This window comes from Aegilops tauschii, chromosome 2 (assembly GCF_002575655.3).
Source record: "Aegilops tauschii subsp. strangulata cultivar AL8/78 chromosome 2, Aet v6.0, whole genome shotgun sequence".
Taxonomy (NCBI): Eukaryota; Viridiplantae; Streptophyta; class Magnoliopsida; order Poales; family Poaceae; genus Aegilops; species Aegilops tauschii.
This window is the reverse complement of record NC_053036.3, coordinates 233,904,574-233,911,169: the sequence shown is the minus strand read 5'-3', so window position 1 is coordinate 233,911,169 and position 6,596 is coordinate 233,904,574.

Sequence of the window (6,596 nt, the reverse complement as noted above, 5' to 3'; positions counted from 1 at the left end):
ATGTGAATTTTATCTCGCGAAACAATTTCAATAACAATGCTTATAGAGGTAATTTTAATCCTAGGTCTTTTCATAGTAATTCCTCTAATAATTATGGTTATTCCTATGGTAATCCTTCTTATAATAATAATAGGAACACCTCTGATCTTGAGAATAATATTAAATAATTTATCAATACTCAAAAAGTTTTGAATGCCACATTGGAAGAAAAGTTGAATAAGATTGATGATTTGTCTAGAAGTGTTGATATAATTTCTCATGATGTGGAAAATCTCAAGATGAAAATTTTTGTTCCTAAGGTAGAGGAATCAATTAAAGCTTCTTATGTTTCTATGGATGAAAGTAAGAAAAGAACCGCTATGCTTAGAGCTAGAAGAGAATTTTTAGAAAAAGCGTTTTTAGTGATTGCTTTCATAAAAGTGATGAAGATCTTAAAATGATTGGCGTTTCTTCTATTGATTTCTTGTTTAGTAAAATTAAGATTGATGAAAAAGGGACTGGATAGGAGTCAACTTTAGCTAGAAGGCATCCCAATAATTCGGAGGATGAAAATCTTGTTGAGAAAGTTCATAAAAGTGGGTTTGAAGAGGTCAAAACTTTAACTAGTGATGTGCCCACTCTTTTGGATTACAAAGATTTTAATTATGATAGTTGCTCTTTGATTGATTGTATTTCTTAGTTTCAATCCATGATAAATTCACCCCATGCTTATGAACAAAATAAAGCTTTTACTAAACATATTGTTGATGCTATGATGAAAGCTTTGGAAGAAAAATTGGAGTTAGAAGTTTCAATTCCTAGAAAATTACATGACGAATGGGAACCTACTATCAAAGTCAAGATTAAAAATTATGAGTGTTTTGCTTTATGTGACTTGGGTGCTAGTGTTTCTACAATTCTGAAATCTCTTTGTGATGTGCTTGGTCTTACCGATATTGAAGAATGTTCTTTAAATTTGCACTTGGAGGATTCTACTATTAAAAAGCCTATGGGAAGAATTAATGATGTTTTATTCTTGCAAATAGGAATTATGTACCCATAGATTTTGTGATTCTTGATATTGATTGCAACCGTCTTGTCCAATTATTCTTGGTAGACCGTTTTTACGTACTATTGGTGCCGTGATTGATATGAAAGAAGGAAATATTAAATTTCAATTTCCACTAAGGAAGGGTATGGAACACTTCCCTAGAACAAGAAGTAGGCCACCATATGAATCAATCATGAGGGCATCTTATGGATCTAGAAACAAAGATGACAATACGTAGATCCTTGTTTTATGCTTAGCTAAGGGCGTAAAACGATAGCGCTTGTTGGGAGGCAACCCAATGGATAAAATTTAGTTTTGTCTTTTTCTTTCTATTCTTGAGTGTTTGCACAATTATTCTACTGCTATAATTGTGTTTTGTGTGTTTTAGTTAGTGTTTGTGCCAAGCAAAGCCTTTAGGATCATGTTGGGTCATAGTTGATTTGATCTTGCTGAAAAATAGAAACTTTTGCGCTCACGAAAATAATTCTCATTTTTAACAGGAGCATGATAAAATACCAATTATTTTTTCAGAAGATTAATTTACAAATTGTTCATGTGGTCCTAATTTTTCAGAATTTTTAGAGTTTCATAAGTATTCGAAATATCCAGATTGCTACAGACTGTTCTGTTTTTGACAGATTCTGTTTTCTTTGCGTTGTGTGCTTGTTTTGATGATTCTATGGTTTTATTTAATGAGTTTTTGCCATAGAAATGTTGGAATACAGTAGATATAATGCAATAACGAAATATGAATTGGTTTGCTACAATACTTATAGTAGTGATTTGCTTTCTTATACTAACGGATCTCATGAAGGTTTTGTTGAGTTTTGTGTGATTGAAGTTTTCAAGTTTTGGGTGATGTTACGATGGTTAAGGAATAAGGAATAAGAAGAGCCTAAGCTTGGGGATGCCCATGGCATCCCAAGCTATTATCCAAAGCAACTAAGCTTGGGGATTCCCGGGTGGCATCCCCTCTTTCTTCTAACGACCATCGATATTTTACTTGGAACTGTACTTTATTCGTCACATACTATGAGTTTTGCTTGGAGCGTCTTGTATGATATGAGTCTTTGCTTGTTTTGATTTTTGATTCATAAATCCTTGCTGGACACACTTATTTGAGAGAGCCAAAATTATGCATTGACTTGTTAGAATGGCTCTCTATGCTTCACTTAAATCTTTATGAGCTATGGAATTGCTCTAGTGCTTCACTTATATCTTTTTGAGCACGGTGTGCTTTAGTATTTTTGAAGAAATGCTCTCTTGCTTCACTTAGATTTATTTGAGAGTTAGTAAATTTTTAAGAAATTCTCTCTTGCTTCACTTAAATTAATTTGAGAGAAAGAAATTTTATGCTCATGATCTTCACTTATATTTGTTTGAGCTTATCAAAAGCAACATATGAAAATTAGTCCCAAAGTGATAGATATCCAAGTGTGATATAATAAAAACTTTCATGAAGATCATTGGACAAAATAAATTTGATTCCTTGTAATAGTTTTGAGATATGATGATGTGATATGTGAGTCATGTTGATGAGTAATTATGCTTTAGTAAGAATATTGGTGTTAAGGTTTGTGATTCCCTATGCAAGCACGAAAGCCAATAGTTATGCAATGAAATTACACCCTACTTGTGGTGCATTATTCGGTGTTAATTATGCTTAATGCTCGCTTATGAGATTTTTCATTTCTTGGTTGGTTGCTTCTCAATCTTTTGCTAGCCTTCATTTTGCACTAAGTATGATCACTACTTGTGCATCCAAAATCCTTTAAACCAAATTTGCCACATGAGTCCACCATACCTACCTATATGCGGCACTATGATAGTACTTGAGCATTGCGTGTAGCTAATATACGAGTGTGTTTCATGAATGGATCAACGATTGAGCATAATGGGATAGGGATAACTTATTTTAGCGTTGATATTTTGAAATACATGGTTGCTTGTTGATATGCTTGAGTATTGAAATTATCATGTCAAAACTAGACTATTGCTTTGAACCATATAAAAGTCCAAATGTCCATGCTATAAAGAAAAGAATATGTGATGAACATGTTAGGCAGCATTCCACATCAAAAATTCTGTTTTTATCATTTACCTACTCGAGGGCGAGCAGGAATTAAGCTTGGGGATGCTGATACGTCTCCAACGTATCTATAATTTTTGATTGTTCCATGCTGTTATATTATCATTCTTGGATGTTTTACAATCATTTTATAATCATTTTTTAATCATTTTTGGTACTAACCTATTGTCATAGTGCGCAGTGACAGTTGCTGTTTTCTGCATGTTTTTTACATCGCAGGAAATCAATCCCAAACGGAGTCCAAACACATCGAAACTTTTTGTGGATTTTTTTGGACCAGAAGACATCCAGTGGGCCGGAGAAGCACCTGGGGGTGCCCCGAGGGGCACAACCCACTAGGGTGCGCTTGGAGGCCCAGGCGCACCCAGGTGGGTTGTGCCCACCTCGGTGGCCTCTCGCACACCTCTTTGCTCTATAAATACCCCAATATTCCAGAAATCCTAGGGGAGTCGACGAAAATCAATTCCAGCCGCCGCAAGTTCCAGAACCACTAGATCCAATCTAGACACCATCACAGAGGGGTTCATCATGTCCATTGGTGCCTCTCCGATGATGCGTGAGTAGCTCCCCATAGACCTACGGGTCCGTAGTTAGTAGCTAGATGGCTTCCTCTCTCTCTCTCTCTCTCTCTCTCTCTCTCTCTTTTGATTCTCAAATACAATGGTCTCTTTGAGATCCATATGATGTAACTCTTTTTGCGGTGTGTTTGTTGGGATCCGATGAACTTTGAGTTTATGATCAGATCTATCTTTTTATCCATGAAAGTTATTTGAGTCTTCTTTGATCTCTTATATGCATGATTGCTTATAGCCTCGTATTTCTTCTCTGATATTTGGGTTTTATTTGGCCAACTTGATCTATTTATCTTGCAATGGGAAGAGGTGCTTTGTAATGGGTTCGATCTTACGGTGCTTGATCCCAGTGACAGAAGGGGAACCAACACGTATGTATCGTTGCTATTAAGGATAACAAGATGGGGTCTATTTCTACATAAATAGATCTTGTCTACATCATGTCATCGTTCTTATTGCATTACTCCATTTTTTGATGAACTTAATACACTAGATGCATGCTGGATGGTGGTCGATGTGTGGAGTAATAGTAGTAGATGCAGGCAGGAGTCGGTCTACTAATCTTGGACGTGATGCCTATATAATGATCATTCCCTGGATATCGTCATGATTATTTGAAGTTCTATCAATTGCCCAACAGTAATTTGTTCACCCACCGTTTGCTATTTTTCTCGAGAGAAGCCACTAGTGAAATCTACGGGCCCCGGGTCTCTTCCTTATTATATTTGCCTTTGCGATATATTTTTATTTGCTTTTATTTTCAGATTTATTAAACCAAAAATACAAAATACTTTGCTGCACTTTATTTTATTTGAGATCTATTTATCCAATCTATTACAACTTTATCCCATCCTTTTACCAATTTCTGGTGCCGTTATCTGAAAGGGATTGACAACCCCTTTAACACGTCGGGTTGCGAGTATTTGTTATTTGTGTTCAGGTGCTATTTACGTAGTGTTGCTTGGTTCTCCTACTGGTTCGATAACCTTGGTCTCATCACTGAGGGAAATACCTACCGTTGTTGTGTTCTGTCATCTCTTCCTCTTTGGGGAAATACCGACGTAGTTCTAGCAGACATCAGGCGCCGCCGCTCCCTCCTCCTCCACCTGAGCCGGATTAGCTTCTTAGTTGCTGCTGCGGTTTATCCGCCTTTATTTTCATTTTCAGGGCTTGTTGAGCTGTGCCCTCAGCAGAACCCCTTTGTACTCTATGTTGTGCGACTGTGTGTGTGTGTGTGGGGGGGGGGTGAACATTTGTAGTACCGTTTGGCTGTGGTGGTTTGCTTTATCTATAAAGCGGGGCGAAAGCCTTTTTCGGTAATGTCGATCCAGTTGTTCCTACTGCTTATATTGAAAAACCACCTTTCCCTGTTAGGATAAAGGAACATGCTAAAGTTTCAACCGTGGTTAACAAAAGTTATATTAGAACCTCCAAACCTGCTGAACAAATCAAATAGAACCTAGTGTTGCTATGGTTAAAGTTCTCCTGGTAGAAGATATAGATGGGCATGTTATTTACTTCTGTGATGAAGCCGCTATAATTGCCAAACCCGGTGAAAAAGATAAACATAAACCTGTTGTTGGCATGCCTGTTGTCTCAGTTAAAATAGGAGATCACTGTTATCATGGTTTATGCAAAATAGGTGCTAGCGTGGGTGCTCTTCCTTTTACCTTATATCAAGAAATTATGAATGATATAACACCCGCTGAAATAGAAGACATAGATGTTACTACTAAACTTGCTAATAGACACCATCACACCACTTGGGATTGTTAGAGATGTTGAAGTCTTGTGTGGGAAAATAAAATATCCTACTGATTTTCTTGTTCTTGGTTCCCCACAAGATGACTTTTGTCCAATAAAGGGAAGTAGGGATTTGTAGAGGTGCCAGAGCTCAAAGCGAAAAAGATAGAGATAAAAAAATTTGGGTGGCATGCCTTTCCTGTCAACGAAAACGATCGAGTAGTTCCCAATACTTTCCATGCTAGATATATCATAGGCGGTTCCCAAACTGAAAATATAGCTTATTCCTTTGTCCACCATACTTTCACATTCCACGGCTAACCGGATCCACGGGTGCCGTTCATACCAACACTTTCCAAGGAATTTATTATTTGACAACATAAAGTAAATTCATTTTTCATTCGGGACTAGGCATCCCTAATACCTTTGTCGTACGCTCGTGCAATGACAAGTGAATAGACACTCATCTTGATAATAACACATCTAGCATGGAAAAATATCAGCCACCCCCTACCGCTTCATGAGCGTTACGAGCACACAAAATGGAAATTTATTTTGAAAATTAGAGATGGCAAATACAAATTTGCTTAGAACAGCAAAATAATACCACATATAGGTAGGTATAGTGGACTCATATGGCAAAACTGGTTTACAGATTTTGGATGCACAAGTAGTGATCATACTTAGTGCAAATGAAGGCCAGCAAAAGATTGAGAAGCATCCAACCAAGAAAAGAAAAATCTCATAAGCGAGCATTAAGCATAACTAACACCGAATAATGCACCATAAGTAGGATGTAATTTCATTGCATAACTATTGACTTTCGTGCTTGCATACGGAATCACAAACCTTAACATCAATATTCTTACGAAAGCGTAATTACTCATGAACATGACTCACATATTATATCATCATATCGCAAAACTATTACAAGGAATCAAGTTTATTTTGTCCAATGATCTTCATGAAAGTTTTTATTATATCCTTCTTGAATATCTATCACTTTGGGACTAATTTCATATGTTGCTTTTGATAGCTCAAACAAATCTAAGTGAAGAACATAAAAATTTTCTTCTCTCAAAATAATATAAGTGAAGCAAGAGAGAATTTCTTAAAAATTACACTAACCCTCAAAAAAATCTAAGTGAAGCATGAGAAAATT